The sequence below is a fragment of the Procambarus clarkii genome, chromosome 17, assembly GCF_040958095.1.
Source record: "Procambarus clarkii isolate CNS0578487 chromosome 17, FALCON_Pclarkii_2.0, whole genome shotgun sequence".
Classification (NCBI taxonomy): domain Eukaryota; kingdom Metazoa; phylum Arthropoda; class Malacostraca; order Decapoda; family Cambaridae; genus Procambarus; species Procambarus clarkii.
Window position 1 is genome coordinate 6,646,655 of NC_091166.1, and position 24,373 is coordinate 6,671,027.

At 39.2% G+C, this 24,373-nt stretch overlaps 1 protein-coding gene and 1 long non-coding RNA gene across 2 annotated transcripts in view; both read right to left on the reverse strand.

The window, feature by feature from the left end:
- LOC123768365 (uncharacterized) overlaps positions 1–16,566 on the reverse strand; it is a 37,917-nt gene extending 21,351 nt beyond the window's left edge. Inside the window, exon 1 of the long non-coding RNA XR_011228853.1 lies at positions 16,323–16,566. This is a non-coding gene — a long non-coding RNA (uncharacterized lncRNA). The remainder of the gene's footprint in view (positions 1–16,322) is intronic.
- Positions 1–24,373, reverse strand: part of LOC138365565 (tripartite motif-containing protein 59-like) — a 597,995-nt gene that overhangs the window by 483,109 nt on the left and 90,513 nt on the right. The gene's annotated exons all lie outside the window — the stretch shown is intronic.

Here is a 24,373-nt window from a genome sequence, read left to right on the forward strand (position 1 = left end):
AAGCAGGATACAAGGTTTTACACTGAACACAAGCTAGGGTAAAGCTCTACTACTGAATAACTTGAAGTTAGAGTCAGCTTAGGGTAGGGGACCACGTGGTTCCAATGGTACCCCCTTTAGAATAACTAGTAATATAAACTCTAAACACACCTACTACACACAAAATATACTACTCTACACATAGAACATGAGTATGCCAGACATGGAATAATGTACTTATCTTAAACAAGACACAGAAATAAGGAAACGAAGAGGAAGGGTAGGAGGTTCCTGTCCACACCACGCCAGCTCAGAAAAAGATGGAGTCTCTCTCTCCATCCCCCCAGCTGGCTGCTGCCGGCAGACTGCTCAAATAATCGTACTGCAGCCCTATACCAAGTTTACTCAGGTTTACTTTACAAATGATTAGAAAGTATTAGTAAGCATAGTTGGTGCCTATGTTATTATTTAATAATCAACCCCCAGCTCAGTCTTTAAATGCTCTTTGAGAAACAAGAATAGTCTTACGTCTGGCAGGGAAGATACAAACAATTGCCACTCGTGATGCGCTCAACTGTACTATAAGAAAGTTTAATAACTAAATTTTGACCTCTGGTTTCCACTGAAGAACCCAGGGTCGTAACAGAGACACTGCTAACGACCCGTTGTTGAGTGCCTTAAACACTCCACTATTTACATTGTTGGGGCAATGTTTACACTGATGCATCTGGCAGCGTGGCGCCTCCCTTGCTGGCTGAGACCCAGTAACAGTCTGGGCTTCACACTCTCCTCCAAATATATCAACCCAGCCTCTTGTTTACACACTGCTTTTGTAACTGTGTGCACCTGTGTACTGCTGTGTAACTATGTGCACCTGTGTACTGCTGTGTAACTATGTGCACCTGTGTACTGCTGTGTAACTATGTGCACCTGTGTACTGCTGTGTAACTATGTGCACCTGTGTACTGCTGTGTAACTATGTGCACCTGTGTACTGCTGTGGGAGTGGACGGGGGTAGAGGGAAAGACCCGGCTTAAAAAAGGTGAAACGTATAAGAGTCAATATCTTCACTAGTTTATAATCACATCTCCACCATACTAGTTCTCTTCACACAATGGGACTTTCCACCTGCAGAGTTCAGTACGATCATCCCGTGTAAATGGTGTTTACCAGAGATGAATTTACAATAATCTGACCCAATTAACACTCCTATATCTTTGATACGTTTAGATTTGATTTATGAGTAAGCTAATTTGACTCGCTGCTGTTTTAAATGTTTAATTGTGATCCCTAGACCTGGTACATGTAGGTCAGATGGGATTGTGTCCACGACTATAGAGAATACAGGTCTGAGGTAACCACCCAAGGGAATGTAGGGTTTGACTACGTTTAGGTCCACTGTTGGATAAAAACCCAAGTATATTCAGGGTGACCTGCATCACTGGTTATTTATTTATTTATTTATGCATATACAAGAATGTACATAAGGAATGTGAGGATACAAACATGGTAATTACAGTCTTGTAAAGCGACTAGCACGCGCAGCGTTTCGGGCAGGTCCTTAATCTAAGAAAATTTTAAGGAGGTAAATACTTGCAAAATTTATAGACAAAAAAATGATAACAGATTACATGGAATGAAAAAAAAAAAAAAAAAAAAAAAAAAAAAAAAAAAAAAAAAAAAAAAAAAAAAGATGAGAGAAAATTGTAGGTACAGTATATTAAAGCACATAGGTAGCTAAGATTGATTGCAATGACAGCTTAAAATGGTAGTTGACAACAAATTGGTAGGCACAATACAGCAGAAACAATATAAGATTGATTGCAATGACAGCTTGAATGGTAGTTGACAAAAATTGGTAGTCACAATACAGCATATGGCTAGCACATAAAAGAAGACAGCAATGAACACAATGATAAGGTTGTTTGATATTACATAAAAATTAGGAGATTGGGTAACACTAGGTCCAGAGCAAATTTAAAGCTCAGTGTAGGAAACTAAGAAGATGAAGTTAGGTACTTTTTGGTTTTGCTTTTAAATAAGGCAAAAGTTTTACAGTTTTTCAATTCACTAGGGAGTGAGTTCCATAGACTAGGTCCCTTAATTTGCATAGAGTGTTTACACAGATTAAGTTTGACCCTGGGGATATCAAAGAGATATTTATTTCTGGTGTGGTGATAATGGGTCCTATTACATCTATCCAGGGAGAGTTTCAGAGCATGGTTTGCATTTAAGAACAGGGTTTTGTAAATGTAGTTGACACAAGAGAATGTGTGTGGAGGGAGTTAATATTTAGCAAGTTTAGGGATTTAAACAAGGGAGCTGAGTGTTGTCTGAAAGCAGAGTTAGTTATAATTCTGATAGCAGATTTTTGCTGTGTGATGATGGGCTTAAGGTGGTTTGCAGTGGTAGACCCCCATGCACAGATACCATAATTAAGATAGGGGTAGATTAGTGCATAATATAGTGAGAGGAGAGCAGAGTTAGGAACATAATATCTGATTTTGGAGAGTATACCAACTGTCTTAGAGACTTTCTTAGTTATGTGTTGAATGTGGGTGCTGAAGTTGAGTCTCTTGTCTAGGAATAGGCCAAGAAACTTGCCATCATTTTTATTACTGATGTTAATGTTGTCTATCTGTAGCTGAATTGCATTTGATGATTTGCTTCCAAATAAGATGTAGTAAGTCTTTTCGATGTTTAATGTTAGTTTGTTCGTTGACATCCATAAGTGGACTTTTTTTAATTCATTATTCACAACATTATTTAGTGTATGTGGGTTGAGGTTTGAATTCCATTTGTTCTGCCGCCCTCTGTGTGACAAAGTTTTTCTGGGAACCCTCATAAAACAGCCCCTGACTAGTAGTTACCTTTTCCCCTGAGGCAGAGTTAACATGGCTGCTGGCAGGGTTGCAGCAGTGTTGGTTTGGGTCAACATAGCCCCTGTACTGCCTTCCACTTGACAGTCGTTGTCTGCTGCAGTAGTTTAGGGTTTAACGCCGGTGACGATGGAGTTGGTCTCCTACCGTCACCCCTTCACATTCCTGCCCGTTGTTGACGTGAGGAGGCTTGGTGGGCTGCTGTCAGAGTGTGATGCTCCATGGGACAGCATTTCCTCTGTCCTTTAGTAGCCTTATGCTTCTAAAAGACATACTCCATTGTCCTTTCGTGAGAGAGGCTTAGTGGGCAGCAGTCAGGGTGTGATGATCCATGGAACAGTCCTCTGCCGTCTCTACGAATCATGCTGGTTGCTATTTCCTCTTCCTTATGTTTTGTTTTCCCTTCCCCATCTTTTTCTTTCTAATTGTCATTTCCCGCCGATCTTTTGCATGGCTTCATTATTCTTTCGAACATCTTCTGTTTTGACGCCCGGATGTTTGGGGAGGCACACTTTCACCCGTAGAACTGTGGTACCCGACGTTGCGAGGGAGGAGACGCTTTTATTGTCGATCCTCGCCTTCATTGCTGAACCTGATTTCGACGGACTGACGGTTCTTAAGGTGATGATTGCGGGGAGTATACTCATGATACTCATCCCCTGGGGTGGGGGGGGGGGCATCTTGCCAGGTGTTCTATCTTCTAATTGTGGCTCCATGGTGGGTATGGGGGTTTATTCGTAAATTAAATTATTACCTGCTCATTCCAATGCCACTGAATGATCCTCTTATAACTTACCCAGGCTCGTGGCGTGGGCGACCAAGCCCCCGAGGCGGACTGTGTTGGAAGATTGGGCTCTTTAGCCCCCGCTACATTGGGCCCAGACCAAGCTACTCCTTTGACTCCATCGACTAACCCCCTCCGGTCCCCTCCCACCTCTGTGGTAGGGTTGAGCTCCACGACCCCAGGGTTGGGCACCTCATCACCTTTTACCCCCCCCCCCCCCAACACTTACTGGGGGGGGGGGGTGCTTCATTCCAACCCCCCCAACCCCCCACAGCTGCACTCGCATGATTCCTACCAGTGCTAATATGTTCCACACCTTGTTTTGACCTGCTACGTTGACTAAATACTTAAATCTTAACCATCTGGATTCTACACAGCCTGATGATTTCTTCCTCCATAAACACCCCGCTGATTCAGTGGATACCTCTGTTTCTTTTAACCTCACCCGTACTGGTTCATGTGTCATTGCTGCTCCTTCTCAGGAAGCAGCTGCCCACTTAGCCATATTGTCCAGCATTGGGGAGACCCCTGTTAGGATCTCCAAAAATGCCTGGATAAATGTCAGTATTGGCACTGTTATCCTCCCGCACTATGTTGCGGCTGGTGTTAGGGACCTGAAAGACTGCCACGAGGATATTAAACATATCCTTGCAGCCCAAGGCCATTCTGTCCTCCAGGTTGATACGTTCACTTTGAACTGGACAAAGTACTGGAACGTTGGACATGTTTATTTAAACTTTGAACTTTTGGGGCCTGACAGCTGAGAGGACAGCGCTCAGCATTCGTAGTCCTGAGATTTCGGGTTCGATCCCAAGTGGAGGCGGACACAAATGGGCAGAGTTTCTTTTACCCTGATGCGTCTGTTCACCTAGCCGTAAATAGGTACCTGGGAGTACCTATTTACCTCGACATCACCTTGCTGTCGAGGTGATGACTCGCCTTTCCATCAACGACGGTTTTAATTTATGATTGATGCCGTGTCGTATTGGGTCACCAATCATGGCTTCAAGTTCTTTACAACTAAAACTTGTGCTATGACTTTTATTTAGAAGCAGGTCGTTCTTCATCCCTCGTTGTCGCTTTATTGTCATCCCCTTGTGGACAAAGATTCTGTTAATCTTTGACACTTGTTTGTCTTGGTCAACCTATATCTCTTACCTCCGAGTTGAACGCTCTAAGGCCCCTAACTGATATAAGGTCTTGTCTCATACTTCTTGGGGAGCAGATAGGCGCATGCTCCTCTTTCTATATTCATCTCTCTTACTGTCTAAACTGGATTATGGTTGCTCTGTTTATTCGTCTACTTCTCTTTCTACTCTTCACCGTTTGGATGCTCTGCACCATGCTGGGTTGCTTCTCAGATCTGGTGCCTTTCTTTCGACTCCTACCTTAAGCCTGTGATCGCTAACGCCGAAACTGGCGTCCTGTCTCTACAGGACCAACATGATCGCTACTGTCTTCTCTACCTTGCACGGTCTCTTACTCTCGTTAATGTCGTACTTTGACCTATACTCCTCCTGTGGTCCCCTGTTCCCTTTCACCACTTACCTCTTTCTGTACGATTGTCTCGCATACAAGATTCTCTTTCGGTTCGTGTTTCCAATATTTCTCTTCATGTCGTTCTGTCCTTGCCCCTTTGAAGGGTCCCCTTTCCTCAGTTTTGTAAAACTTTGACTCACGTGACTAAAGCTTTACCCCTCCTACAGGAAGGGGGGGGGGGGTTTAAAGTCTGGGTCTAAATCTAAGTACAGAAGGGTCTAAGTCTGCCGACGGTGTAGGCTACTCTGTTGTTTTTCCTGACAACACCTATATGTGTCGCCTGCCTCCGGAGACTAGCATCTTCATGGCAGAACTTTATGCTATTTTGTATGTCCTTCGTCGCTGCTTTCTCGCTGTCAACTCTCCTTTGTTGTTGTAGTTGACACTCACAGTGCCCTCATGGCTCTGGAGTGCTTTAATCCAGTCCATCCTGTAGTAGTCGAAACTCAACATTGGCTGTTTCTTATCTCTAGTAGAGTGAAGACAGTGTAGTTTTGCTGGGTTCCCAGCCATATTGATGTGTCCTTAAATGAGCATGGTGACGCTGCCGCTAAGGAGGCTCTCCACACTTGTGCCATCTCCCGTAAAGGTATCCTCTATTCCAACTTCTACCCAGTTATTCATTCCTCAATCCTTGCCCATTGGCAGGGTCGTTTGTCTTCTGTTACTGGTAAAGTTAGTAAAGTAAAGAAAAGTAAATTTTATTCAGGAAAGTACATACATAGTTGATTTACAAACATAATGTTGAATTTATAAATAGAGCTAGTACATACAATACCTAAAGCCACTAGTACGCATAGCATTTCGGGCAAGGTTTGGGGGGGGGAGGGGCAGGGAATAAGACTAAAACTTAATTGTAATTGGGATTAGTTATAAATTATGTTGAGAAAAGGATAAAAATAGGGGGGGGGGGGTAACATGGCAGAAATCAACAATTGTACAAGTTGGTGAACAAACAGTATTGTTAAAAAAAAAATAGCAAGACATGGGTTGACATTTAGGGGGTAAGGTAGGCTACATGGAGTTAATTAAGTAGTACTTGGTTTTACTCTTAAACTGGTTGAGGGAGGTACAGTCTTTGACATGATTGGGGAGGTCATTCCACATTCCGGGACCCTTGATTTGTAGAGGATTTCTAGTTTGGTTAAGTCGCACTCTTGGAATATCAAATAGGTATTTCTTTCTGGTGCGATGCCCATGAGTTCTGTTACAACCTTCTAGGAAGCTTCTAAGTTCAGGATTGACATTGCAGTTCAGAGTTTTAAACATATTGAGTACACATGAGAGGATGTGCATTGAGAATATCTAACATATTTAAAGATCTGAGTAAGGGTACCGAGTGCTGTCTGGGGCCAGAGTTAGATATTGTTCTAATAGCAGCTTTGTGTTGCATCTGCAAACTCTTTAAACGTGTGGTCAGTGTTCGTCTGATGTGGTTCTTGGAACACTATCACCAGCTCGTTACTATTCAATTTGACTTTTGCAAGTGCTTCAGCTTGACTGATGTCTTGGTGAACTTGGAGGTCCATATTCGTACTGCTTTTGCTGCGAAGACCTCCGTTGTTGTTGTCCTTTTTGACCTGGAAAAGTCATACGACACCACCTAGAGATATCATAGTCTGTCCCAACTCCGTTCTTTTAGCCTTCGTGGTAATCTCCCTCTCTTCCTTCGAAGCTTTCTCCCTAGTCGTTCCTTTAGAATGAGGTTTGGTACCACTCTCTCTGCCTCTTTTCGGCAGTACGATGGTGTGCCCCAAGGTAATGTTCTGAGCACTACTCTTTTTCTAGTTGCCCTCAATGGTCTTCTTTCTTCCCTTCCCTCTGGCATCTTCTCAGCACTCTATGTTGATGATCTTACCCTCTGCTGTCCAGGTGATGACTCGCCTTTCCATCAACGACGGCTTTAACTTATGATTGATGCCGTGTCGTCTTGGGCCACCAATCATGGCTTCAAGTTCTTTACAACTAAAACTTGTGCTATGACTTCTACTTAGAAGCAGGTCGTTCTTCATCCCCATTTGTCGCTTTATTGTCATCCCCTTGTGTACAAAGATTCTGCTAATCTTTTGAGGTTAATCTTTGACACTTGTTTGTCTTGGTCATCCTATATCTCTTACCTCCGAGTTGAACGCTCTAAGGCCCCTGACTGATATAAGGTCTTGTCTCATACTTCTTGGGGAGCAGATAGGCGCATGCTCCTCTTTCTACATACCTCTCTCTTACTGTCTAAACTAGATTATGGTTGCTCTGTTTACTCGTCTACTTCTCCTTCTACTCTTCGCCGTTTGGATGCTCTGCACCATGCTGGGTTGCTCCTCAGATCTGGTGCCTTTCTTTCGACTCCTACCCTAAGCCTGTGATCGCTAACGCTGAAACTGGCGTCTTGTCTCTACAGGATCAACATGATCGCTACTGTCTTCGCTACCTTGCACGGTCCCTTACTCTCGTTAATGTCGTACTTTAACCTGTACTCCTCCTGTGGTCCCCTGTTCCCTTTCATCACTTACCTCTTTCTGTACGATTGTCTTGTATACAAGATTCTCTTTCGGTTCGTGTTTCCAATATTTCTCTTCATGTCGTTCCGTCCTTGCCCCTTTGAAGGGTCCCCTTTCCTCAGTTTTGTAAAACTTTGACTCACGTGACTAAAGCTTTACCCCTCCTACAGGGGGGGGGGGGGAGGTAAGAGGAGTAAAGTCTGGGTCTAAATCTAAATACAGAAGGGTCTAAGTCTGCCGACGGTGTTGGCTACTCTGTTGTTTTTCCTGACAACACCTATATGTGTCGCCTGCCTCCGGAGACTAGCATCTTCATGGTGGAACTTTATGCTATTTTGTATGTCCTTCGTCACTGCTTTCTCGCTGTCAACTCTCCTTTGTTGTTGTAGTTGACACTCACAGTGCCCTCATGGCTCTGGAGTGCTTTAATCCAGTCCATCCTGTAGTAGTCGACACTCAACATTGGCTGTTTCCTATCTCTAGTAGAGTGAAGACAGTGTAGTTTTGCTGGGTTCCCAGCCATATTGGTGTGTCCTTAAATGAGCATGGTGACACTGCCACTAAGGAGGCTCTCCACACTTGTGCCATTTCCCGTAAAGGTATCCTCTATTCCAACTTCTACCCAGTTATTCATTCCTCAATCCTTGCCCGTTGGCAGGGTCGTTTGTCTTCTGTTACTGGTAAAGTTAGTAAAGTAAATTTTATTCAGGAAAGTACATACATAGTTGATTTACAAACATAATGTTGGATTTATAAATAGAGCTAGTACATACAATACCTAAAGCCACTAGTACGCAAAGCGTTTCGGGCAAGGTGTGTGGGGGGGGGGGGGGGAACTTAGACTAAAACTTAATAGAAATTGGGATTTGGTATAAATTATGTTGAAAAAAAAATAAAAAAAAGGGGGGAACATGGCAGAAATCAGCAATTGTACAAGTTGGTAAACAAACAGCATTGTTTAAAATCTGGTTGAGGGAGGTACAGTCTTTGACATGATTGGGAAGGTCGTTCCACATTCTGGGTCCCCTGAATTGTAGAGCATTTCTAGTTTGGTTAAGTCGCACTCTTGGAATATCAAATAGGTATTTGTTTCTGGTGCGATGCCCACGAGTTCTGTTACAACCTTCTAGGAAGCTTCTAAGTTCAGGATTGACATTGCAGTTCAGAGTTTTAACTATATTGAGTACACATGAGAGGATGTGCAGTGACTTAATCTTTTTTTTTTTTTTTTTTTTTGAGATATATACAAGTGTTGTTACATTCTTGTACAGCCACTAGTACGCGTAGCGTTTCGGGCAGGTCCCTGGAATACGATCCCCTGCCGCGAAGAATCGTTTTTTCATCCAAGTACACATTTTACTGTTGCGTTAAACAGAGGCTACAGTTAAGGAATTGCCCCCAGTAAATCCTCCCCGGCCAGGATACGAACCCATGACATAGCGCTCGCGGAACGCCAGGCGAGTGTCTAACACATTTAAAGATTTGAGTAAGGGTACCGAGTGCTGTCTGGTGCCAGAGTTAGATATTGTTCCAATAGCAGCTTTGTGTTGAATAATTAGAGGGTGTAAGTGATTTTGTGTAGTAGAACCCCAAGCACAGAGACCATAATTGAGATAAGGATAGATGAGATAGTAATAGAGAATCACCAGGCCATGGCGAGGTATCTGATCTTAGAAAGAATGCCAACAGTTTTAGAAACTTTTTTTGAAATATTTAGAATGTGTCCCTGGAAATTCGGTTTGTGTTCTATGAGAACACCAAGGAATTTTCCATCTACTTTGTTACAAATTTGGATATTGTTTATCCTGAGATGAATTTAATGTGAGGATTTATTGCCAAACAAAATATAGAAAGTTTTGTCAATGTTGCGAGTGAGTTTGTTGGCAGTTAGCCAGAGATGGACTTTATTTAGTTCAGTATTTACTGTGACATTTAGAGCAAAAAGGTCAGGACTGGAGAAAATGAAGGGTGTGTCCTCAGCAAAAGGAATTGGTTTGAGGTGTTGGGAGGCATTTGGAAGGTCATTAATGTAGATGAGAAAGAGGAGAGGGCCAAGTATGCTGCCCTGAGGAACACCAATGTTGATGGGTAGGGTGGGAGAAATTTAATTATTCACAGAAACATACTGAAGCCTGTCAGTAAGGTAAGATTTGAGGTATTGCAGGGAGTGTCCTCTGACTCCATAATGATGTAATTTAAGAAGAAGGTTTGTAAATCAGTTTACAATCAAAATGTTAGGTCACTTGGCAAACATTTTGATGATATAAATGCACTACATTACAGCACTAGGTACTAAATTATCTTTCATCATTTTAACAGAAACTTGGCTAAGTAATGACTATACCCAACTCTACAATTTAGCTGGTTATAAAGCCATTCATAACTGCAGGCCTAACAAAAAAAGGTGGCGGTACAGCAATATATTACAAAGATTCCTTCATTTGCAATAGTGTCATTAGTGATAGAGACGACTATTGTGAATATACCTTTGCCAAGTTCTCCAGTAAATCCCTTAAATCCTCCCTGATAATCGGTGCCATCTATAGATTTCCTAATACCAACATAGCTTTATTCTCTGACAATGTAAGGAATCTTATCATAAATAACAATCTCAACAAAAATCACATTATTCTGGGAGGTGATTTCAATATTGACCTGGGTCTTTAAAACAACCCTCAAGTTGACTATTTCCGTAACAGCATGCACTCCTGTATGCTAATCCCCACAATCACCAAGCCCACCCGAGTCACTCAAGCATCTGCCACTACCCTGGATCACCTATGGACTAATATAACAGCTCCCCTTACATCTGGGGTAATTTATGACAGAACAATTGACCACTATCCTACTTTCCTCATAGCAAACATTGACACATCACCACCAGAAACCAAAAAACTTTCATTCAGGCTACATAGTGAATCAGCTTTAGGCAATCTCTCTAATGCACTCCACAATATTAACTGGGAATCTGAATTTAATAATTCACAGGATATAAATTCATCAACTAACCTCTTTCTCTCCAAAACTCTAAGCCTCTACAACACTCACTGTCCCCTCTTTACCAAACAAGTAACTGATAAAAGAAAAAATAACCCGTGGCTCACAAGTGGCATAATTAAATTAATCAACAAAAAACATGAATACGAAAAGAAATTTAGGAGTGGCCTAGTTTCAATGGAAGTAGTTAAAAGGTACTCGTCAGTGCTTACCAGTATCATAAGAAAAGCAAAACTTTCATATTATGAGACTAGATTCAAAGAAGCAAAAGGCAGCATGAAAAGCACATGGAATACCATCTCTAATATCCTGGGAACTAAACAACACTCCCACAACCAGATAACACTCTCTAAGGATGGCCTTACACTGTCATCTGACTTAGAAATGGCGAATGAATTTAATAGCTTCTTTTCATCGATTGGTGCTAACCTTGCAAGTAAAATCCCACAGACTCAGACACATATCAACACATATCTCTCAGGCAGCTATCCAAACTCTCTTCTCCTCTCACCAGTCAGCCCGTCAGATGTTGCGTCCATCATACACTCACTAAAAACCAAAGCTGGGAACATCAGTGAAATCCCATCCATTGTATACAAGAGCGCCTCCCATGACATTGCGCCACCTGTAGCTCTGCTGTTCAACAAATCCCTTGAGTGTCATACCTTCCCTGATATCCTTAAAAAAGCAAGAGTAACGCCAGTTCATAAAGGAGGTAATCCGTCAGACATAAACAACTATAGACCAATATCGAACCTACCCATACTATCAAAAATATTTGAAAAAATTATCTACAAACAGCTCTACTCCTATCTCGTAAAATTCGACATTCTTAGCCCCTGTCAGTTTGGCTTCCGCTCTCAAAAGAGTACCAACGATGCAATTATTAGTCTCCTTGATATAATTTACTTAGCTCTTGACAAAAATGAGTTTCCAATTGGACTCTTCATTGACCTGAGAAAGGCCTTTGATACTGTTAATCACGATTACCTCTTAAGTAAACTCCATCATTATGGAATCCGAGGCCATTCACTGGACTATATCCAATCCTATCTTAGTGATAGACACCAAGTGTAGCCATCAATAATATAATCTCTCCCATTCTACCAATAACTGTTGGAGTGCCACAGGGCAGCATCTTGGGACCTCTTCTTTTTCTTATATACATTAATGATCTGCCTAATGTCTGTAACATTCTGAAACCTATTTTGTTTGCTGATGATACTACCCTCATCTACTCCAACCCCAACCCACATACACTAAATGGTGTTGTTAATAATGAACTAAAAAAAGTCCACTTATGGATGTCAACCAACAAACTAACACTTAACATAGAAAAGACCTACTACATCCTATTCGGAAGCAAATCTACAAATGCAATGCAACTTCAGATTGACAATGTAAACATTAGCAATAAAAATGATGGAAAGTTTCTTGGCATATTCCTAGACAAGAGACTCAACTTCAGTACCCACATACAACACATAACTAAGAAAGTCTCTAAAACAGTTGGTATACTCTCCAAAATCAGATATTATGTTCCTAACTCTGCTCTCATCTCTCTATATTATGCACTAATCTATCCCTATCTCAACTATGGTATCTGTGCATGGAGTTCAACCACTGCAAACCACCTCAAGTCCATCATCATCCAGCAAAAATCTGCTATCAGAATAATATCAAATTCTGCTTTCAGACAACACACAGCCCCCTTGTTTAACTCCCTAAACATGCTAAACATAATCTCACTCCACAAATTCTCTTGTGTCAACTACATTTACAAAACCCTGTTCTTAAATGCAAATCCTTGTCTGAAACTCTTCTTGGACAGATGTAATAGGACCCATTATCACCACACCAGAAATAAATATCTCTTTGATATCCCCAGAGTTAAACTTAATCTGTGTAAACACTCTTAGCAAATAAAGGGACCCAGTTTATGGAACTCTCTCCCAACTGAATTGAAAAGCTGTCCAACTTTTACATCATTCAAAATCAATACTAAAAAGTACCTAATTTCATCTTTATAGTTTTTCACTTTTTGCCTTAAAATTGCACTGTATCAATTGCTACCCAATCTCCCAACCTTTATGTTCCCAATTTGAACATCTTTACCATTGTGATCATTGCTGTTTTCTTATATGTGCTGCCAATTTTCTTATATGTGCTTATATGTGTATGGTGTTTATAAATTTAGTTTATCTGTATCTTTTGCTACCCAGTCTCCCAATCTTTATGTACCCAATCTGAACATCTTTACCATTGTGATCATTGCTGTCAATCTGTTGTATGGTGTCTATTAACCTTGTTTAAATTACTAATCAAGCTGTCAATGTAATCAATCAGAGCTTTAATATAACAATGTGTTTTAATATATCTACTTATCTCTCTCATCTCATTTTTCTCTTGTAATGTATCTTTATCATTTATCAATTCTGATTGAAATTACCTACTTAAAATTATCTGCTAGATTAAGGACCTGCCCGAAACGCTGTGCGTACTAGTGGCTTTACAAGAATGTAAATACTGTACTATCCAATGTATTCTCACAAACCCAATGTACCTTCTTGTATATATATAAATAAATAAATAAATAAATAAATAAATAAATAAATAAATAAATAAATAAATAATGTAATGTAACATCTTTTCTTCAAACAACTCTTAGCCTTTATAACACCCACTGTCCTATGCTTACAAAACAAGTCACAAACAAAAGGCTTAACAATCCTTGGCTTACAAAGGGAATACTTAAATCCATTAACAAAAAACACGATCTTGAGAAAAAGTATAGGTTAGGAACCGTCTTCAAAGAATTCTCAAAGAATTACTCGTTATTGGTATCTAAAATAATTAGACGAGCCAAAACTAAATACTATGAAGATAAATTTACCCAAATAAAGAGCAACATTAAAAAAACTTGGAGCACAATTTCACAAATATTGGGATCAAAAAAGATTTAAATAACAAACCAACACTCCTGTCCAATAACATTGGTCAGCTTTCAGCCTCTGATTCTGCTATTGAGTTCAATTGGTTCTTCTCTTCCATTGGGTCATCCCTTGCAAATGATATTCCATCTTCCAGTCCTGATGTTAAGGACTATCTTACAGGTAACTATCCAGTCTGTGTACCTAAAGCCTACTAATTCCACTGATGTCAATGAGATAATGCTTTCCCTTAAAACCAAGTCTAGTGCCCTCGAGGAGATACCAACTTTAGTTTACAAAAAAGCCTCCAGATCTTTAGCCCCTGCTATTGCATTGCTCTTCAACAAGTCACTTGAACTCCAAACCTTTCCAGACATTCTAAAAAAAGCAAGAGTAACTCCCCGTCAACAAATGTGGTGATCTCACAGATGTTAACAACTACAGACCTATATCAATCCTGCCTAACTTGTCAAAAATATTTGAAAAACTAATCTACAAGCAGCTTTACTCTTTTCTAGCAAAACACAATGTACTTAGCTCTTGTCAGTATGGCTTCAGACCCAAAAAAAGCACTAACGATGCACTTATTAGTATGATTAACTTGATTCACGCAGCTCTTGATAAAAGGAGTTCCCTGTTGGGTTATTTGTGGACCTGCGTAAGGCTTTTGACACTGTCAACCACCAAAACCTTCTTCTTAAATTACATCATTATGGAGTCAGAGGACACTCCCTGCAATACCTCAAATCTTATCTTACTTACAGGCTCCAGTATGTATTATTATTCTGTGAATAATTTTTATTCTGTGAATAATAATTGTATTATTCACAGTATTATTCTGTGAATAATACTGTGAATTTCTCCCACCCTACCCATCAACATTGGTGTTCCTCAGGGCAGCATACTTGGCCCTCTTCTCTTTCTCAGCTACATTAATGACCTTCCAAATGCCTCCCAACACCTCAAACCAATTCTATTTGCTGACGACACAACCTTCATTTACTCCAGCCCTGACCCCCTTGCTCTAAATGCCACAGTAAATACTGAGCTAAAGAAAGTCCATCTTTGGCTAACTGCCAACAAACTCACCCTTAACATTGACAAAACGTTCTATATTCTGTTTGGCAATAAATCCTCTAATCAAATAAATCTCAAAATAAACAATACCCAAATTTGTAACAAATTAGATGGAAAATTCTTTGGCGTTCTCATTGACCACAAGCTGAATTTCCAGGGACACATTCTAAATATATCAAAAAAAGTTTCAAAAACTGTTGGCATTCTTTCTAAGATCAGATATTATGTACCCCGCCCTGCCCTGGTGACTCTCTATTACTCCCTCATCTATCCATATCTCAACTATGGTATTTGTGCTTGGGGTTCTACTACCCAAAATCATTTACGTCCTCTAATTACTCAACACAAAGCTGCTATTAGGACAATATCCAACTCTAGCCCCAGACATCACTCGCTACCCCTACTCAAATCTCTGAATATGTTAGATATTAAGTCACTGCACATTCTCTCATGTGTATTATACATATATAAAACGCTGAACTGTAATGCCAATCCTGACCTCAAAAGCTTCATTGAAGGTTGTAACAGAACCCATGAGCACCACACCAGAAATAAATACAGTTTTGATATTCCTAGAGTACGACTTAATCAAACTAGAAATGCTCTTCAAATCAAGGGACCCAGAATGTGGAATGACCTTCCCAAGCATGTTAAAGACTGTACCTCTCTCAACCAGTTTAAGATAAAAACGAAGCACTACCTAATAAATTCCCTGTAACCTACCTTACCCCGCTGTTGTCAACCCATGTCTGTTTTCTTTCAAAACAACGCTGTTTGAATGTAATTGTCTGTAATAATTTGTAATTGTATTTGTGCTGCTTTTTCAGCCATGTTCCCCCCCCCCTCTTTTACCTCAATTTTTATTTGTTCTCGACACATTTTATTCTTTATACCCATTAGTATTAAGCTATAGTCATTAATGTTTTTCCTGCCCGAAACGATTTGCGTAATAGTGGCTTTAGGCATTGTATGTACTAGCTCTATCTATTAATCCAACAAATTTTGTAAAATCTCTTGTATGTATGTACCTTACCTAAAAAAACATTTATTTATTTATTTATTATTTATTTATTTGCTTGGGTTAAACTCTAACAGCCATTTGTTCGACCATTCCTGCAGCTTGTCCGGGTCTTCTTGAAGCCTCAAGCTGTCCTCCTCTGTCTTAATCCTTCTCATAATTTTGTGTTACGTCACTGTTAACGGTGACGTCATGGCGGCTTGTGTAACGTCACTGTTAACAGTGACGTCATGGCGGCTCGTGTAACGTCACTGTTAACGGTGACGTCATGGCGGCTTGTGTAACGTCACTGTTAACAGTGACGTCATGGCGGCTTGTGTAACATCACTGTTAACGGTGACGTCATGGCCGCTTGTGTAGCGTCACTGTTAACGGTGACGGCTCGTGTAACGTCACTGTTAACGGTGACGTCATGGCGGCTTGTGTAACGTCACTGTTAACGGTGACGTCATGACGGCTCGTGTAACGTCACTGTTAACGGTGACGTCATGACGGCTTGTGTAAACGTCCCCCCCTTCGGACACTGTGGACACTGAATCTCTTCCAACACTCTGGACACTGATGAGGTTTATCACCTAAATGCACTAACATGTAAGTTTTCACATATGAAGCACCGGTGAATACCTTCTGACACTGTGGACACTGGTGAGTCTTCATCTTCTTTATGACAGGTGCAGTTTGTGTGAAGGTTTTCTCCCCCGGATGTTGGGAGAAGCGTCAAGGCTTGAGTGTTGTTTCTTAGAGTTAGACTTGATGTGAGCACTTGGCGGTCAGTGGTGGTGCTTCTTCTTTATGATAGGTGCAGTTTGTGTCAAGGTTTTCCCTTAATGCTCGTGCTGGACATCACCGGCGGGTGCTGCTAAAATGGCGGCGGTTGTTTACCCTCTCATCACCTGAGCGTTCCAATGTTTTTGTCTGGTTCCACATATCATTTTTCCTACTTCTTATTTTTGTTTATAAGTGATCATTTACAATTAACACTTGTATTTTTATTTTTGTTTTTCAATCAAAGAATGTACTTGAAATGGTTTCTTTAAACATAAAGCCACACGATTATACTTTTTGAAGGAAATAGCTCTCCCACAGTGGATGCACTACATGCGCAGAGTTGACCAACAAGTTTTTCATATTCACTTTTATTTATTTATTTATTTACATATATACAAGAAGGTACATTGGGTTTGTGAGAATACATTGGATAGTACAGTATTTACATTCTTGTAAAGCCACTAGTACGCACAGCGTTTCGGGCAGGTCCTTAATCTAGCAGATAATTTTAAGTAGGTAATTTCTATCAGAACTGATAAATGATAAAGATACATTGCAAGAGAAAAATTAGATGAGAGAGCTTAGTAAGTATATTAAAGCACATTGTTATATTAAAGCTCTGATTGATTACATTGACAGCTTGATTAGTAATTTAAACAAGATTAATAGACACCATACAGCAGATTGACAGCACATATAAGACAGCAATGATCACAATGGTGAAGATGTTCAGATTGAGTACATAAAGATTGGGAGACTGCAGGGTAGCAAAAGATACAGATAAACAAGATTTATAAACACCATACAGCAGATTGGCAGCACATATAAGAAGACAGCAATGATCACAATGGTAAAGATGTTCAAATTGGGAACATAAAGGTTGGGAGATTGGGTAGCAATAGATACAGTGCAATTTTAAGGCAAAAAGTGAAAACTATGAGGATGAAATTAGATACTTTTTAGTATTGATTTTGAATGATGTAAAAGTTGGACAGCTTTTCAATTCAGTAGGGAGTGAGTTCCATAAACTGGGTCCCTTTATTTGCATAGAGTGTTTACACAGATTAAGTTTAACTTTGGGGATATCAGAGATATTTATTTCTGGTGCGGTGATAATGGCTCCTATTACATCTGTCCAGGAAGAGTTTCAGACAAGGATTTGCATTTAAGAACAGGGTTTTGTAAATGTAGTTGACACAAGAGAATTTATGGAGTGAGATTATGTTTAGCATGTTTAGGGAGTTAAACAAGGGGGCTGTGTGTTGTCTGAAAGCAGAATTTGATATTATTCTGATAGCAGATTTTTGCTGGGTGATGATGGACTTGAGGTGGTTTGCAGTGGTTGAACCCCATGCACAGATACCATAGTTGAGATAGGGATAGATTAGTGCATAATATAGAGAGATGAGAGCAGAGTTAGGTACATAATATCTGATTTTGGAGAGTATACCAACTGTTGTAGAGACTTTCTTAGTTATGTGTTGTATGTGGGTACTGAAATTGAGTCTCTTGTCTAGGAATAGGCCAAGAAACTTTCCATCATTTTATTGCTAATGTTTACATTATCTATCTGAAGCTGAATTGCATTTGTAGATTTGCTTCCAAATAAGATGTATAGTAGGTCTTTTCTATGTTAAGTGTTAGTTTGTTGGTTGACATCCATAAGTGGACTTTTTTTAGTTCATTATTAACAACATCATTTAGTGTATGTGGGTTGGGGTTGGAGTAGATGAGGGTAGTATCATCAGTAAACAAAACAGGTTTCAGAATGTTAGAGACATTAGGCAGATCATTGATGTATATAAGAAATAGGAGAGGTCCCAAGATGCTGCCCTGTGGCACTCCAACGGTTATTGGGTAGAGTGGGAGAGGATATATATTATTGATGGTTACACATTGGTGTCTATCACTATGATAGGATTAATGGATATAGTCCAGTGCATGGCCTCGGATTCCATAATGATGAAGTTTACGTAAGAGGTAGTTGTGATTAACAGTATCAAAGGCCTTTCTCAGGTCAATGAAAAGTCCAATCGGAAACTAATTTTTGTCAAGGGCTGAGTAAATTATATCAAGGAGACTAATAATTGCATCGTTGGTACTCTTTTGGGAGCGGAAGCCAAGCTGACAGGGGCTAAGAATGTCGAATTTTACGAGATAGGAGTAGAGCTGTTTGTAGATAATTTTTTCAAATATTTTTGATAGTATGGGTAGGTTCGATATTGGTCTGTAGTTGTTTATGTCTGACGGATTACCTCCTTTATGAACTGGCGTTACTCTTGCGTTTTTAAGGATATCAGGGAAGGTATGACACTCAAGGGATTTGTTGAACAGCAGAGCTATAGGTGGCGCAAGGGCATGGGAGGCGCTCGTGTATACAATGGATGGGATTTCACTGATGTTCCCAGCTTTGGTTTGTAGTGTGTGTATGATGGACACAACATCTGTCGGACTGACTGGTGAAAGGAGAAGAGAGTTTGGATAGCTGCCTGAGAGATATATGTGTTGATATATGTCTGAGTCTGTGGGATTTTACTGGCAAGGTTAGCACCAACCGATGAAAAGAAGCTATTAAATTCATTTGCCATTTCTAAGTCAGTTGACGGTGTAAAGCCATCCTTAGAGAGGTGTTATCTGGTTGTGGGAGTGTTGTTTATTTCCTAGGATAATAGATATGTCATGGTATTCCATTTGCTTTTCATGTTGCCTTTTGCTTCTAACTCTATTGTCATTACCTATCCTCTAAACCTTACATTTGTCAGAATTAAACGGCTCTGCCAATCTTTTGACCATATTTCAGTACCCAATTTAGATCGTTCGATAGATCAATTTAGACCCCCTTGTATCATGAATCATCATACATGATGATATAATGATACACACTACTGGGTATATGCTGATGATATAATGATACACACTACTTGTTATGCTAACATGCATAACACTCTTAACTCTGTATTAGTCTTATGTCAGGACTTAGGTTTAGTCATATCTCAGCAGAGGAAACAAAGATACTAAACGGGTGTTCACCCAGGCAGGGAGGAGCTGTTCGCAAGATGTAACTGTATGATGGCTCCCAGCTTGACTATGTTAACAGATTCAAATACCTTTGCCTTGTATTGTCCTGTTGTATTCAAACTCTGTCGTCAGTATAAAGAGAGGCTCCATAAGCCCTCTTGGAGATGTTGCAAGTTATCACTCAGGCTATGGTGCCAATGTCACAATTGTCAAAATGATGTACCTTGCATACATCAGATCTTTAGTGGATTATGCTGCATCTCTGCTTGCCTTGATGACTGAAAGAAAGCTTAAAGGGCTTGAAAACTTGCAGAACGAAGCCTTGAAGATAATCCTTGGATGCCCCTACTACCACAAAGATACTTAACATGAGGAAGGAACTTAATATTAACTTAATAATAGAATATGAGTGCATATTCTACTGCATTACTATTTGTAATGATCCTCATATTGTGCTTCAGTAATCCAATGTATAACCCTGAGATGTTTTCCTAATTGTACTTAGGATTCCTTGTTCATTATTGTGTATTGTTCTGATCTGCTTTTGTGTCGAAAATTCTTGCATCGTACCTGTAAACAATTTTTGACAATTTTACTGTAATTATCCTACTTAAAATCATCTGTACTTGTAAAGTAAAGCTGTAATGTACCTGTTAAACACTTTTTATCAATTTTACACCTAATTATTTCTCTAAAACTTTGTTTGTTTAAGAATTTGCTCAAAGATTAGTTTAAGGACTTGCCCGAAACGCTAAATGCAAGCTAGTGGTTTTACAAGATTGTAATTCCAACTTAAGCTCTATGTTGTCTCTTAACCCTCAATGTACGTTCTTGTATATATATAAATAAATAAATAACGAGGGATCGAGGCATTAATGCGCAGTACGTGCTTCCCTCACCTGTGACGTCACAGCGCCATCTGACGACAGCATAAACACAGGCGGCCATTTTATGTTCCACCAAGATTAAAAAAATTTTTTTTAATTTTGCCCCGAGGGGCGAGTTTATTGGGCAGCGCCCAATGTGTTCCCAATAGAATTTTCTACAAGAACATATGTATAAAAAAAGTGACACAGAGATTAATGATGTGTGTATTTGTGTGAGTGATTATAAATATGTATGTGTATGCATATACGTATATATATACATTAATAATTTTGTAACTAGCGTCAAAAATTGTTATTTGCTTAGCTAAACAAACTAGAGAGTTCAGTTCCTGAACCCATTATGTGCCTCTGTAATCCTTTACACCACCGCCCATGGGATGGGTATGGGGGTGCATAATAAAGAAAGAAATTGAAATAATAGGGGTATGAAATGTATCAACATAAAACATTAATGTTAGTGGCCATCAGGTAAAATCAGGTTATTATTTGTAAAGAATTTAAATGAGTTAAACTAAATACGAACTTAATAAATTTTGCTAACGCAAAAATATATTCCCGAGGTATTGTAATTGCAAATAAATATTTAATACAATTATTTGTAACATTTTTTTTATTTTAGATTTTCGTATTGCTTGATAATATATAATAGCGCTTAGATAATGCTAGAGCTGGACATTCTTTAGGCTCGTTGCATGTTGTGGTAGTCGCCGCCATTTTAAAACCGTATCCTGTTCAGCTCGGTCCGTCTAATTACCACAAGCTAACACAAGCTATACAAGCATCAGAAAGCTTCCTGGCAATACGTTAGTAATGTATAAATATGATATATTTACTCATTATAATGTTGGTGCTGAACGTACAACACGAAAAAAACATAATTTTAATCTGAAAAAGTATCTTTTTATAAAGAAATTAGACGAAAATAAAAAGCTGGTGACGCCAAATCAAGTCGACGATCCAAGCGTCAATGTTGTGGAGCGACTTATCCAAGACAGATTGTTGCCTGGAGAGTGTTTGCTGGCATATCAGCCTCTTGTACACACGTCGCACTTCTCTGCTCAAATTGTCACAAATTGAAATAATGGTATAAACTCTAATAATGCATAGTTACAATAATATTTAGCATAAATAGCCAGAAAATATTGAAATTGTATTGAAAAAATAGGTATCTGGAAGTGAAATTAACTCCTTGGGACAAAATGTACAAGAATGTAATAACTCTTGTATATATCTCAAAAAAAAAAAAAAAAAAAAAAAAAAAAAAAAAAAAAAAAAAAAAAAAAAAAAAAAAAAAAAAAAAAAAAAAAAAAAAAAAAAAATAGTTTTGTTATATAGATGCTGATGATTATTCGCTGGTATGCGTTCGCTACTTGAACTACTATGCACTTACGTATCCAGAGATTAGTTCAGAGTAAAACCATGTTTTTCCAAATTCTACATTAAATACCATCATTATAATAGATAAATATGACATATTTCTTCATTACTTATATAATGCAAGGAAATTTTGGGGGTATGATTAGGTAGCTATGGGTGGCTTTTGGGTAAATACATGGACTCGCTCTGGGTGTGTGTGTAGAACCGTACACATTAGCCAATAAATTGTGTAATTAACATGCATTCATATTAATAATACATTCAATAACATCATTATAGGGGGTAAATATGTCATATATCTTCATTACTTGTGTAATGCTAGAAGGCCGGAGTAGCACTAGGTAACTATGGATATAGCTTTGGGAAAATACATGGACCCGCTCTGGGTGTGTGGAGAGCTACACACCAGCAAATCAATTGTCTAATTAACATGCATATATATGCTAATTAACCTTCAAGATTTATATGTCAGAAGAAAGGCAGAGATGTAAACATTACTGTAGCTACATTTCAAGTAATATATATAATTTACGTGAGAGGCATTATATTTTTAAATAAATAATTCTACATTATCGCCGGTATCCGGACACATAAACACTACATTCAATGCCATCATTATAGTTGGTAAATATGTCATATTTCATCAATACTTGTGTAATGCAAGGAGGTTTATCTTTTTTAAAGATAAATATTTCAACTTTAAATATCTTTCAACTATTTGTCATTAAAGTATATGTTCTGAAAATAATCATGTATTTTATTTACCCCAAAGTAGAGCACGAATATCATAGTGTCATAATCTGTGATTAGTAATTTATTTTACACCCCATACTCATTCCTTGAAGATTATTTACATTCAATCCTCGCTTGATAAATTCAAGATCTTTTGAGTGCATGCAAATATGTTTTAGAATTATAGTATTCAAATGGAATTAGTAGCGTATAGCTAGCTCTAAGCAGAACTACTACTGTACACAGTAACCATATTAATTAACATTTCAGATCAGGTAAGAATTGAGACCACAAAAATTCAGTAGCATTTCTATCACATTCGTCTATAGTTGAACCATTAAGAATGTCACTTAAATGTTACCCAAGCACACATGTTTGTGGAGACTAAAGTTATTATCAATAGAAAGCAACAAGGCCAGATGGGTTTATTGCACCATATATGACAGAGGACTTTCTAAGTGAGCAGAAAGATATCAGATTAGTGATGTGAAAGGAATCAGATTCTCTGAATCTTTTTCCTGGGAATGTGTGTGTGTAATACTAGACAAGAGAGAAAATTAGGTCGGGAGTCAGTATATTAGACAGCAGATGGTTAGAAAGGCGGAATCCAAGAGCTAATAGCTTTAGCCTATGGGTACAAATAGCAAATACACAAACAATTCATTTCATGAGGATCCCGGGGATCCTGTAAATTCCCGGGGATCCTGTAAATTACTATCCTTCCTTCTCATCCAATATTGTTCTTCCAAAGAAATTACTATCTATCCCTTCTCATCCAAAGTTCATTGAATTTATCAGTTCAATATTTATTTATTTACATATTTGTTTGTGTTATATACAAGAAGGTACATTGGATTTGTCAGAGTACATAACAGTGGTGTTCTTACAATTATTGCAAAGCCACATAGTTTTGGGCAAGTCCTTAATCTAACAGGGGGGGGGGGCGTCTGGCACCCCCCCCCCCTTCCCGGCAATTAAATGTTAACCGCATAGAATGTTACAGTATTACATTGTCATTTTACCCAAGGTAGCACTTTTACTAATGTAAAATGTAATAGAGATACATTATAATTTACACATGGAAAATAGTAGAGGGGCTGGTTCCAAACCTGCACACAGAAATAACATCACATGAGACCAGAAGGCATGGCAGGATGTAGAGAATTCCCCCAATGAAAAGCAGAGGTGCAACAAATCAAATATAATCAAATTTTTATTCAGGTAAAAGTACATACATAGAAGATTAGTTACAAACATAATGTTGGATTTATAGATAGAGCTAGTACATACAATACCTAAAGCCACTAGTATGCAGAGAGTTTCGGGCAAGGTGAGGTTGGGAAAAAACACTTAGACTAAAACTTAATAGTAATTGAGCTTAAAGTAAAAATTGTGTTGAAAGAAAAAATAAAAGATAAAAAAAGGGGGAACATGGTAGAAAATAGCCAATATATAAGTTGGTCAACAAACAGCATTGTTTAAAAAATAAGACATGGGTTGACATTTAGGGGTAGGGAAGGTTACATGGAGTTAATAAGGTACCAGGTATTAGGTAACAGGTACTCTATCAACATCAGAGGCCCGAGACTGTTCAACATGCTTCCACTACACGAGGGGCATAACTGGCCGGCCCCTCACAGTGCTCAAGAGAAAACTGGATAAGCACCTCCAAAGAATACCTGATCAACCAGGCTGTGACTCATACTTCAGTCTGCGAGCAGCCGCATCCAACAGCCTGGGTTGACCAGTCCAGCAACGAGGAGGCCTGGTCGACGACCGGACCGTGGGGGTCGCTAAGTCCCGAAAACACCTCAAGGTAACCTCAAAGTAAGGTAGCATCTGCCAACCAAGGCCCATCACAATGGCAATGGGCTGGAAAGGGAGGGGGAGATG